We start from the raw sequence: 13,812 nt of genomic DNA on the forward strand, positions 1-13,812 counted from the left end.
GTCCCATGGTGTTTATACTTGCGTACTATTGTTTGTACAGATGAACGTGGTACCTTCAGGCATTTGGAAATTGCTCCCAAGGATGAACCAGACGTGTGGAGGTTTACAATTTTTTCCGGGGTCTTGGCTGATATCTTTTTTTATTTTTTTATTTTCCCATGATGTCAAGCAAAGCAGCACTGAGTTTGAAGGTAGGTCTTGAAATACATACACAAGTACACCTCCTCAAATGCCTCAAATTATGTCAATTAGCCTATCAGAAGCTTCTAAAGCCATGACGACATTTTCTGGAATTTTCCAAGCCGTTTAAAGGCACAGTCAATTTAGTGTATGTAAACTTCTGACCCACTGGAATTGTAATCCAGTCAATTATAAGTGAAATAATTTGTCTGTAAACAATTGTTGGAAAAATGACTTGTGTCATGCACAAAGTAGATGTCCTAACCGACATGCCAAAACTATAGTGTGTTAACAAGAAATTTGTGGAGTTGTTGAAAAACAACTTTTAATGACTCCAACCTAAGTCTATGTAAACTTCTGACTTCACATGTATATTGTGAATCAGCCATAAGGTTAACACAATCATGATGGATTTTTAGGTCATATCGCCCGGCCCTACAAACTGTATGTACATGCAAAAACACCGATATTAAAAACAATTCCAAAATATCTACCTGCAGTAGAGCATGCAGGGGAAAAAGTTGACATGTTATCATAACTTGAAAAAATTGAGTTGATGTGACTTCTTAGTTTTTTTGAGTCAGTACCTCAAACATTTTAAGTAATAATGACTTTTCATTGGCTTGGAGTTCAACTAGAAGAATGAGTTAAAAATGCCTTGGGCTTTTGAATACAAACACACACACACACACAAGTATAAACTTGGATTAGCAAACACAACGTGCCATTGGAACACAGGAGTGATGGTTACTGATAATGGACCTCTGTACGCCTATATAGATATTCCATAAAAAAATCTGTTGTTTCCAGCTGCAATAGTCATTTACAACATTAACAATGTCTACACTGTATTTCTGATCAATTTGATGTTATTTTAATGGACAAAAAAAAAAAAACTTTCAAAAACAAGGACATTTCTAAGTGACCTCAAACGGTAGTGTACATATATACACACATACACGGTTAAGAGCTGCTGGGCTGTGCAGTCAGGCTAAGTCCTCTAGAAATTAATGTTCTATACACACAGAAGAAACATGGCAGTCAAGAGTATTTGAGTATGTTTGTTTCAACAGTGCCACAGATAACATCAACCAGTATTTATATCGGAAGACCTTTTTAAAAGGTTCTACCTCAGACGCAGTCACGGTTGTTTCTCTAAGATCTTTAGTCAAGCTCTTCCCGAATCCCTGCATCGTTCTTGGTCCTACAAAAAAATAAATGTAAAACACTCCTCTCTTCTACAATCCCATGTGTCCTCTTTAGAATGAGAGACAGATAGAGAGATAGATAAAGATCTGGGGATGTATGAGCTGAGAGGAGGAGAAGAGAGAAAAGGACAGGAAAGGGTTCAAGGGACTGAGTGAGCAATCAACTAGCTTTAAACGCCAGAAACGCTATCATCTTCAAAGGTGGAGAGAGTGTCAATTTAAAATCCGAAATGTATCTGGCATCTTTATGCTCCTTAAAATACAATACATCTCAGGCTGATTAAAGCACATCAAAGCCAGGCTCATTCAGTCCTCAGAGCGACGACGGGAGATTTTAATTGCAAAGTGTTAAAGCTCACAATTAAAGGCTTTGTGGGGACTCTGAGCTGGCCAAGCACAAACACCACTGTTGAGGACAGCATACAAATGAGTCTCAACACTGGCGCGACAGCAGATGGAGGTCAAGGGGTAGCGCTAAAAGTGTGCCTTGGTTATGTTCTGTCAGATATATATATAGAGTCCATCAGTAGATTGAGCTTTCATCATCTACTATTTCATCTACTATATTTGGTTCTAAATGTGGGGGTGGGGGCCATTGAACACACACACACGCACACACACACACACACACACACACACACACGCACAGAGAGGGCTGCCGTGCTTCTAGATCTTACGAAACTTTGCAGTGTTTTCTTTTTTTTTTTGTTATTTCTTACATTATTAGCCCAGAAAATGTCTAATTACATACAGCCGGGAAGAACTATTGGATATCAGAGTGGCAGTAACTCACCAGCACTTCAAGAATTACGACCAGGAATAGGACTTTCCCAAATCGGATCCTTTGTTCATACTTCCCAGGGTAATTGAACTGATTCCAGAGGCCGATCCAAAACACCGCCGACGGAGGAGAGTGGTCTTGCGACTTAGGAGACGCGCAGACCACCCACCTCTTCTGAGTATATTACTCGCTAATGTTCAGTCTCTGGATAATAAAGTTGTCCAGGTCAGGACGAGGATTTCTTTCCAGAGACATCAGGGATTGTAACATACTCTGTTTAACGGGAAAATGTACAATATACTGATTGAGTCCATCCAACCAGTTGCGTTCTCAGTTCATAGAGTAGACAGGAATAAATATCTCTCCGGGAAGAAGAAAGGTGGGGGTGTATGTTTCATGATTAACGACTGACTCATGCTGTGATTGTGATAACATACAAGTCCTTTTGTTCACCCGACGCAGAATACCTCACAATCAAATCCTGACCGTATTACCTCCCATGTACAATTATCTTCGGTAATAGTCACAGCCGTGTATATCCCCCCTCAAGCCGATACCACGTCGGCCCTCAAAGAACTTCACTGGACTTTATGCAAACTGGAAACCACATATCCCGAGGCCGCATTTACTGTAGCTGCGGATTTTAACAAAGACAATTTGAGAAAAAGGCTTCCAAAGTTCTATCAACACATTGACTGTAGTACTCACTCTACTAAAACACTCGATCACTGCTACTCCAACTTCCGGGATGCCTCCTTTAGGCAAATTTGATAACTACTCCATTTCTCATTTCCCTTCCTATAGACAGAAACTCAAACAGGAAGTACCCGTTCTAAGGACTATTCAAAGCTGGTCTGACCAATCGGAATCCACACTTCAAGATTGCTTTGATCACACGGACTGGGATATGTTCCGGGTAGCCTCTGAGAATAATATTGACGAATTCACTGATATGGTGACTGAGTTCATCAGGAAGTGTATATGAGATGTTGTACTCACTGTGACAATTAAAACCTACCCTAACCAGAAACCATGGATAGATGGCAGCATTCGAGCAAAACTGAAAGCGTGAACCATCGCATTTAGCCATGGCAAGGTGACTGGGAATATGGCCGAATACAAACAGTGTAGTTATTCCCTCTACCGCAATCAAAAAGGCAAAACGGCAGTATAGAGACAAAGTGGAGTCGCAATTCAACGGCTCAGACACGATACGTATGCGGCAGGGTCTACTGACAATCACCGACTACAAAGGGAAAACCAGCCATGTCGCAGACACCGACGTCTTGCTGCCAGACAAGCTAAACACCTTCTTCGCCCGCTTTGAGGATAACAGAGTGCCACTGACGCGGCCCGCTACCAAGGACTGCGGGCTCTCCTTCTCCGTGGCCGATGTGAGTAAGACATTTAAGTGTGTTAACCCACTTAAGGCTGCCGGCCCAGACAGCATACCCAGCCGCGTCCTCAGAGCATGCACAGGCCAGCTGGCTGGAGTGTTTACGGATATATTCAATCTCTCTCCATCCCAGTCTACTGTCCCCATTTGCTTCAAGGTAACTGAACTAAATGACTATCGACCCATAGCACTCACGCCTGTCATCATGAAGTGCTTTGAGAGACGAGTCAAGGATCATATCACCTCTACCTTACCTGACACCCTAGACCTACCTACTTCAATTTGCTTACCGCCTCAATAGATCCACAGGCGATGCAATCGCCATCGCACTGCACACTGCCCATTCCCATCTGGACAAGAGGAATACCTATGTAAGAATGCTGTTCATTGACTACAACTCAGCATTCAACACCATAGTACCCTCCAAGCTCATCATTAAGCTCGAGGCCCTGGGTCTCAACCTCGCCCTGTGCAATTGGGTCCTGGACTTCCTGACGGGCCACCCACTCGGATGCGTGCTCAGCCCTTTCCTGTACACCCTGTTCACCCATGACTGTGTGGCCATGCACGCCTCCAACTCAATCATCAAGTTTGCAGACGACACAACAGTAGTAGGCTTGATTACCAACAATGACGAGACAGCCTGCAGGGAGAAGGTGATTGCCCTGGGAGTGTGGTGCCAGGAAAATAACCTCTCACCCAACGTCAACAAAACAAAGGAGCTGATCATAGACGTCAGGAAACAGCAGAGGGAGCATCCCCCCCATCCACATCGACGGGACCGCAGTGGACAAGGTGGAGAGCGCCTCTTCAACCTCAGGAGGATGAAGAAATTTGGCTTGGCACCGAAAACCCTCACATACTTTAACAGATGCACAATTGAGAGCACCGTATTGGGCTGTACCACCACCTGGTACGCAACCGCAGGGCTCTCCAGAGGGTGGTGTGGTCTGCCAACGCATCACCAGGGGGGCAAACTACCAGCCCTCCAGGAAACCTACAGCACCCGATGTCACAGGAAGGCCAAAAAAATTATCAAGGACAACAACCACCCGAGTCACTGCCTGTTCACCCCGCTATCATCCAAAAGGCTAAGTCAGTACAGGTGCATCAAAGCAGGGACCGAAAGACTGAAAAACAGCTTCTATCTCAAGGCCATCAGACTGTTAAATACTGTTAAATAGCCATAAGGCTCATTAGACTTGGAATCATTGGCCACTTTTATAATGAAACACTAGTCACTTTAATAATATTTACATATTTTGCATTACTCATCTCATATGTACAGTGTATCTCAAAAGTGAGTACACCCATCACATTTTTGTAAATATTTGAGTATATATTCTCATGTGACAACACAGAAGAAATGACACTTTGCTACAATGTAAAGTAGTGAGTGTACAGCTTGTATAACAGTGTAAATTTGCTTTCCCCTCAAAATAACTCAACACACAGCCATTAATGTCTAAACCGCTGGCAACAAAAGTGACTACACCCCTAAGTGAAAATGTCCAAATTGGGCCCAAAGTGTCAATATTTTGTGTGGCCACCATCATTTTCCAGCACTGCCTTAACCCTCTTGGGCATGGAGTTCACCAGAGCTTCACAGGTTGCCACTGGAGTCCTCTTCCACTCTGGTGGAGCTGGTGGATGTTAGAGACCTTGCACTCCTCCACCTTCCGTTTGAGGATGCCCCACAGATGCTCAATAGGGTTTAGATCTGGAGACATGCTTGGCCAGTCCATCACCTTTACCTTCAGCTTCTTTAGTACGGCAGTGGTTGTCTTGGAGTTGTGTTTGGGGTCGTTATCATGTTGGAATGCTGCCCTGCGGCCCAGTCTCCGAAGGGAGAGGATCATGCTCTGCTTCAGTATGTCACAGTACATGTTGGCATTCATGGTTCCCTCAATGAACTGTAGCTCCCCAGTGCCGGCAGCACTCATGCAGCTCCAGACCATGACACTCCCACCGCCAAGCTTGACTGTAGGCAAGACACACTTGTCTTTGTACTCCTCACTTGGTTGCCGCCACACACGCTTGACACCATCTGAACCAAATAAGTTTAAATTGGTCTCATCAGACCACAGGACATGGTTCCAGTAATTAATGTTCTTACTCTGCTTGTCTTCAGCAAACTGTTTGCGGGCTTTCTTGTGCATCATCTTTAGAAGAGGCTTCCTTCTGGGACGACAGCCATGCAGACCAATTTGATGCAGTGTACGGTGTATGGTCTGAGCACTGACAGGCTGACCACCCACCCCTTCAACCTCTGCAGCAATGCTGGCAGCATTCATACGTCTATTTCCCAAAGACAACCTCTGGATATGACGCTGAGCACGTGCACTCAACTTCTTTGGTCGACCATGGCGAGGCCTGTTCTGAGTGGAACCTGTCCAGTTAAACCGCTGTATGGTCTTGGCCACCGTGCTGCAGCTCAGTTTCAGGGTCTTGGCAATCTTCTTATAGCCCAGGACATCTTTATGTAGAGCAACAATTGTTTTTTTCAGATCCTCAGAGAGTTCTTTGCCATGAGGTGCCATGTTGAACTTCCAGTGACCAGTCAGTATGAGGGAGTGTGAGAGCGATGACACCAAATGTAACACACCTGCTCCCCATTCACACCTGAGACCTTGTAACACTAACGAGTCACATGACACCGGGGAGGGAAAATGGCAAATTGGGCCCAATTTAGACATCTTCACTTAGGGGTGTACTCACTTTTGTTGCCAGCGGTTTAGACATTAATGGTGGTGTGAAAATGAGGGGACAGCAAATTTACACTGTTATACAAGCTGTACACTCACTACTTTACATTGTAGCAAAGTGTCATTTCTTCAGTGTTGTCACATGAAAAGATATACTCAAATATTTACAAAAATGTGAGGGGTGTACTCACTTTTGTGATATACTGTATTCTATTGCATCTTAGTCTATGTCGCTCTGACATTGCTCACCCAAATATTTATATATTCTTAATTCCATTCCTTTACTTTAGATTTGTTTGTATTGTTGTGAAATGTTTAGATTTTACTGTCAGTTATTACTGCACTGTTGGAGCTAGGAACACAAGCATTAACATCCGCTAAACACGTGCATGTGACAAATACAATTTGATTTGATGCATGCACACACAAACACTCTCACATACACAAACATTAACACCCCTACGCACACACACAGTACACCCCCCCACCAAACACACACAGTAAGGTGTGCGTGTCAGAAAATGCTGTGCCCGCTATGATATGAGGCTGACAATGACACTGTATAGCTATTAGAGTGGAAAAGTCTGCCAATGCGAATAGCAGTCTGTGCAGGCCCATTGTCAGAGTCCAGATTTACACTGAATTCCAAATAAGTCCGTGGTAATGGCACTTTGTAGGTGTTTTTTGTTTTCCTTAAAACTACAGCGGCTTTAATAACTAAACAAATACATTAAAGAGGTGATTTTTTAAATAACAAAACAAGCCATCTTTGAGAAAATCCACAAATCCACTCAACTTTCACCACGGTCATGAATTCCTTTCAGATAAACACGGCAAGCACGGAAATTGAAAGCCTTGATAGACAGCTCGGGGGCTTCCATCTAGAAAGGAACCAATCAGGAATGACATCCTACCAGACGTAGAAAGGAGCGAAAGGAGCAGTCAAGGGGGTTTCTCAGGGCTCCCCCTCTGGGGTTTTAATGAAAACATACTTTGACGGAGAAAGTCAGCAGAGCCAGGAGGGGCAAGAAAGACTCTTAACAGCAGGATGTCATGTGTGGGAGACGGCCTTGTGTCTGACCTCTCATTTCAGACTTTAATAAAGTCGGTTGTGTGTCCTTGATGCCTTCTGTCGCCTGGGGGTCTGGGGGATGGGAAGGGCTAATGGCTAAACAGAACAAGTGAAGAGGAGGCAAGCGTAAGGTGGTTCTGAGTAGAAGAAAGATAAGGACGCTTTTTTTTGTTGTACTGTGTTAAAGAGCAACTGCCTCTAAAAAGCAACTTCTCGTTTTGAAAACGGGCTATCAATAGATGATAGTAAAAACAAATTACGGAACGTAGGGTACTGTAACAGTTTTCCTTGGGTTGGGTTTATTTCAATCCTGCCCACATTCCCACAGCTGGCAGAACCCACGTAATCATCAATTCGGAGTGCAGCTGCAAGCGACCCGATCGTATTGCCCATGGTCAATTGTGACTTGTTTCAGGAAACTAGTCGTATGTCGCCGGGTCACTACTTCACAGGAGATAACTTTTTTTTTTAAATCAAAATGTTTTTTTTTAACAGAAATTCCTTCTCGAACATGTGAACTTTCATGTGCCTTAACAACAACCTTGTATGCAATCTGTAAATACAAATTACAAGCCTAGTTGGTTAAGCCACAAAAAAAGCCAGCAACCTTCCCGCTAGCCATGATTGGCTGAGATAATGAGTGGGCTGGACATGCTGAGACATAAGATTGGATTGGTCTGCCATGTGTGTAGGTAATCCTGTCTAACGCTGCTTTTTAAAAATGTATTGCGTGGTAAAACTTAACAAAAGACTCCACTATGCAAGTATCCATTTCAATAGAATGTCACTGCACTCTCTTCTGAGTGTGCCGGAGCGCAGAATAACTAATGAATTTACAAACGCTCAACACCAGTTGAATATGGCCGGTGTCAGTAAACGTTGGCAAAAAAAAGCATAATTAAATTGTTGCCAAGAGTACAGTCAACAACACTCTGGGAAACATGAAAAAAGCCTACCCAGCTCTGCTAGGGGGAGTAAAATGGTCAGAGTTTGGGTAGGGGCTAAAGCCTGAAATGATTCTTATGGCATTGCACACGGTCAGTGTGAACCAGAGTGACTTGACACAACGGGCCAAGCAAGCTGTACAAACAAAACGGAAACGACACAGGACGTCTTATTGTTAATGAAAGGGGTTGCAGTCTGCCGTGAAGCGTTCACCCATGAATACGGGTAAGAGTCTAGCTACAGTTTCAGATATTATAAGTTTCTAATTTTGTCAAAGTTATTTTCAATGCATATTAAAGCTTACTGTTAGCTAGCTGAGCTGACGTTAGATGGCTGGCTCGCCAACTAACGTCACTTTTATGATGTGTGTGTAGTAATGTTCTCAGAATGCCATTCCACATTGCTAGTTATATCCTAATGTTCGCGAGCTAACATTGAACCTATTTGGTTTAGCTTGCTATGACAATTGCTTTGCATTGCTAGTACTCTATGGATTGGGATTATGGTTCATTCTTTAACTAGCTACATGTCTAAACAAAAGACCCCAAATTAAAGTTTACTGTTAGCTAGCTAGCTGGCATTAGATGACTGGCTCGCTACCTATAACATTACGTGTATGATCTGTGTAGCAATGTTATCTCAAAATTCAATTTGCATTGGTAGTTATAGCCTAATGTTAGCTAGCTAACATTTAACCTATTTGGTTAACTTTAGGTAGCTATGACAATCAGTTTGTATTGCTAGTACTCTATGGATTAGGATTATGGTTCATTGTTCAGATAGCATGTCTAAACAAAAGGCTCCACTTCGCCAGATGATTACATGACTCATCAAGTTAGCCAGGTGTGTCTGATGGTGATTATGGCTGTCTATTGTATAATAATGCCAAAATATTTGCATCTCTTTCAGCATCAGTAGAACATGCCTGATTCTACTCCACCAGTCATACAAGGAGAATGATCTGATGCCTCCCATCAAAAAGAGAGCTGGCCCAAGCAAACACAGGATACACCTGAAGAATGAGGACTTGCAGCGAGTTGTGAATTTAATCAACAACTAGGCAGAGGATAATGCAATATTACCAGGATGCCACCCAGAATACAAACACTGGTGGAAAGCTGCTGCCATTTTATGTGATAAAAGCAGCAGTGTGGCATAAAAAACATGTTTTGATAAATTTGATTGACACATCATTTTTGTTGTTATTTCCTGTTTTACAGCTTCGATGCCCTGGAGACTGGTGTCACTAAGGAGCATTCGGACTCAGCCGGGACCAGGTTTCAGCTGTTTTACAGCTTCGATGCCCTGGAGACTGGTGTCGCTAAGGAGCATTCGGACTCAGCCGGGACCAGGTTTCAGCTGTTTTACAGCTTCGATGCCCTGGAGACTGGTGTCGCTAAGGAGCATTCGGACTCAGCCGGGACCAGGTTTCAGCTGCTGCGCTGCGCAACACTGAAATCCTTCCTCCCTGCTGCACTGCGCAATACTGAAATCCTTCCTCCCATAGATGGTCTGCGTGTTACAAGCACCACTTTATTTCAGTTATGACCACCACTTTATTTTAAGAATGTGAAATGTCAGAATAATATTTGAGAGAATTATTTATTTCAGCTTTTATTTCTTTCATCACATTCCCAGTGGTCAGGGCTTTGTGATGGCCACTCCAATACCTTGACTTTGGTCCTTAAACCATTTTGCCACAACTTTGGAGGTATGCTTGGGTTTCATTGTCCATTTGGAAGACCCATTTGCAACCAAGCTTCAACTTCCTGACTGATGTCTTGAGATGTTGCTTCAATATATCCATATCATTTTCCTCCTCATGATGCCATCCCTTTTGTGAAGTGCACCAGACCCTCCTGCAGCAAAGCACCCCCACAACATGATGCTGCCACCCCCGTGATTCACGGTTGGGATGGTGTTCATCGGCTTGCAAGCCTCCCCCGTTTTCCTCTAAACATAATGATGGTCATTATGGACAAACAGTTTTATTTCTGCTTCATAATTTCTCCAAAAAGTATGATCTTTGCCCCCATGTGCAGTTGCAAACCGTAATCTGGCTATTTTATGGCAGTTTTGAAGCAGTGGCTTCTTCCTTGCTGAGTGGCCTTTCAGGTTATGTCGATATAGGACTGGTTTTACTGTGGATATAGATACTTTCTTGTACCTGTTTCCTCCAGCATCTTCACAAGGTCCTTTGCTGTTGTTCTGGGATTGATTTGCACTTTTCGCACCAAAGTACGTTCATCTCTAGGAGACAGAACGCGTCTCCTTCCTGAGCGGTATGACGGCTGCGTGGTCCCATGGTGTTTATACTTGCAAACTATTGTTTGTACAGATGAATGTGGTACCTTCAGGCATTTGGAAATTGCTCCCAGGTATGAACCAGACTTGTGGATGTCTACCATTTTTTTTCTGAGCTACACCTCCAATTGACTCAAATTATGTCAATTAGCCTATCAGAAGCTTCTCAAGCCATGACATCATTTTCTGGAATTGTCCAAGCCGTTTAAAGGCACAGTCAATTTAGTGTATGTAAACTTCTGACCCACTGGAATTGTGATACATTGAATTATAAGTGAAATAATCTGTCAAAAACTGTGTCATACGCAAAGTAGATGTCCTAAACGACTTGCTAAAACTATAGTTTGTTAACAAGAAATGTGTGAAGTGGTTGAAAAACAAGTTAATGACTCCAACCTAAGTGTATGTAAACTTCCTACTTCAACTGTACATACTGTATATTATTTTTTTCATGCTGACACTATCCGTTTCTGATATTGCTACTATGCAAGTAACCATTTGGCTGTACCGTTTACACCTTCTGTAGAGACTCATCCACTTAGAAAGATGTGGCTGGGATTTATAGCATTTCTTCACACGACCCATCAATTTAGACAATTGTGTCTGGGTAAGCGTCATAAAATATTTTTTATCTAGACATTCTGTTTACCTGGATTTTTTCCTTATTGTAGGCTACTACTTTTAGTCTTAATATTTAGTACATGACCTCACATGTGAATCCTTAAAGAGATGGGTGTGAACGATGTTGAATGGGAGACAAGGGAAAGCTATCCTGTGGGGACCAAAGCATTCAAAGGCCATTTTCTCAAAAGTGAGGTTACAAGTATATCAACTTTCAAAGCAGAATGACTTTCCCATTGTCTCCTCAAATGCAGTGTATGATATACCATTTTGTAGCTCTGAGTCTCTTCTTTTCTACAATGTAAAGAAACACAGTTTCAAATTTTGCTACTTAAGAATCAAGGCGGTCGGTCACAATTTATTTTGACATTCGATATCCCTATGGGACTAGTTACGGACCAACAGTAAATTACACAATGTACATAGCTCCACATTTCAATGACTTAAATGCAAATCAACTATGAATTGGAGAAATTCAAGTACAAATATTGAAACCATTTAGTGATACTAAAAGATGTGCAACATTGTGTAATTTATTGACGGTCCCTAACTAGCCCCAGCTATAGGCTATCCAATGTCAAACCAATTTGCCGGGCCGTCGCACACCAGCCTGCTGAAGCTAATTGGCAAAAGAAGTTGGCTGGCACTAGCTAGCCTAGTGACTTCAAGACTAGACCTGGTTAGACTGTTTCAAGTTATCTAGAAGGGTGAGTGACTAACTGTGCACTGTTTTGGCAGAGGGAATGTACAAACGCTTGTCACGTGTGAACACACACACACAAGAGACAGAATAAAACGTGTTGACATCGCTGTGTTTTGCGAGACATTACAGCGTTTGAAAGGTGCTGCTCGCAGTTTAAGAAGACGAGAACTGATTTTTATAAATGAATAACAAAAACAAAGTGCTGCGCATATATTTCATATCAATGGCTTACATTTATCAACTTTCAAAGTGCATACTTCTGTTTACGATTTGTACCAATTATTTGAAGATGAACATTGCCAGATGGTTTAATTAAATGCGGTTGCATATAAAACAATAGACTAGAAAAGTTAATAAATGATTTGTTGCTAGCAAACCTGTCAATAAGACAACCGAATAAAAAAATACCATTTGCTGAAAAAAACTGGTCAAACTACAAACAAGTGGGAGGATTTGACATCAAAGCGTTACTAGCGTCATGGCTGCAACATAGGGACCGGAGAAATTAATGTTAATCACTCACCACATTAGGTCATTAGATCATGCAAAATAATAAGTCTCTGCAAAAACAAATCAATGCTAGTTAGTTAGCTAGCTAAGTTTTTCCTTATGGGATATGTGTTTACAATCTATTCACTTTCGGGTTTGTGTGGATGTTGGTTTAGCTTTCTGTAACTTTGTAGCAAGTACGTTCTGCATGTGTAGGTGGGTATTGCATTGACTGACTTTTCCCAAAAATATTGGAGGAAAGATCATTTGGAATACCTTATTGCACAAAAACCTTCAAATTACACTGTAGTATTTTCCAACTATTTTGTTTATTGGATAAGTAGGTAAGAAGAGTTAAAACTGACTTAGATAACCCTGCACTGGAACTACCTGAGAGAAGGCCAAGAGTGTGCAAAGCTGTAATCAAGGCAAAGGGTGGCTAAAATATCTTTAGATTTGTTTAACACTGTTTTGGTTACTACATGATTCCATACGTGTTATTTCATAGTTTTGATCCCTTAATTATTATTCTACAATGTAGAAAATAGTCCAAATACATAAAAACCCTGGAATAAGTGGGTGTTGTCAACTTTTGACTGGTACCCACCTACCTACCTGGTTACCAACCCAATTCTACATTCATTCTCACTCATTTATTCTGACTCAGACCTTATCACTCAGACCAATGTACAGGACTGAGCCTACCTGCATAGCATTTCCCTTTCCCTCTCTCCCTTTCTTTTCCTCCGGTACAACTTTTCTTCCCACGAGGCGGCATGTGTTGAGTGTTTACCTTCTCCCTCCCCCTCTCTCATGTTCCCTCTATCTCAGCAGCTGGGATGAGAATTTAACAGCTGCATATGAGGGCGCACTGAAGAAAAACACACAAGGCAAACAGTTCCTATCCCCTAATGGTTGTCAACTCCAATCCCCTCCCTTTCAAACAGGCAAACAGAGGAAAAAACTGTTGCAGTCGGGAGATATTACAGTCCCTGGCCAAGCACACCACCAGTCTTCTCCTGGTCTCAGCTACTGCATGTGGGAGAGGGCTACTATTAGGGCCTCTGTGTAGAGTACTAGACAGGGTGAAAGTACTGGAAGTATATGTCTATGATAGGAGAGGTTTATCATTACAAATTCATTTTGTGAGGTACATAGAAAAATACTAGGCAGTCAAAAGGAAAAAAATAACCTAACCATCCCTAATGTAGCTCTGAGAGAATATTGTTTTTAGAATGGGAAATGGAGTAAAGGTATATGTCATGGACAACCCTGCTTTTCCCCTACTTTCCACTCTAAGTCACTGGGAAAACTGCATCAAAACACATAAGATAAGCTCGCAGGCTTTTGTTTGTCCTGGCAAGGTTAGACCAGGCTCATTCCAAATGTCCTGGGGGGGGGATAAAAA

At 42.4% G+C, this 13,812-nt stretch overlaps 1 protein-coding gene and 1 long non-coding RNA gene across 4 annotated transcripts in view; one reads left to right on the forward strand and one right to left on the reverse strand.

Moving 5' to 3' along the window:
- Positions 1–13,812, reverse strand: part of dachd (dachshund d) — a 328,728-nt gene that overhangs the window by 264,704 nt on the left and 50,212 nt on the right. The gene's annotated exons all lie outside the window — the stretch shown is intronic.
- On the forward strand, positions 7,667–11,228 carry LOC135574722 (uncharacterized). The gene is made up of 2 exons (XR_010465600.1): positions 7,667–8,512; positions 9,197–11,228. It is a non-coding gene; the product is annotated as an uncharacterized LOC135574722 (long non-coding RNA).

The sequence above is a fragment of the Oncorhynchus nerka genome, linkage group LG1 (assembly GCF_034236695.1).
Source record: "Oncorhynchus nerka isolate Pitt River linkage group LG1, Oner_Uvic_2.0, whole genome shotgun sequence".
Classification (NCBI taxonomy): Eukaryota; Metazoa; Chordata; class Actinopteri; order Salmoniformes; family Salmonidae; genus Oncorhynchus; species Oncorhynchus nerka.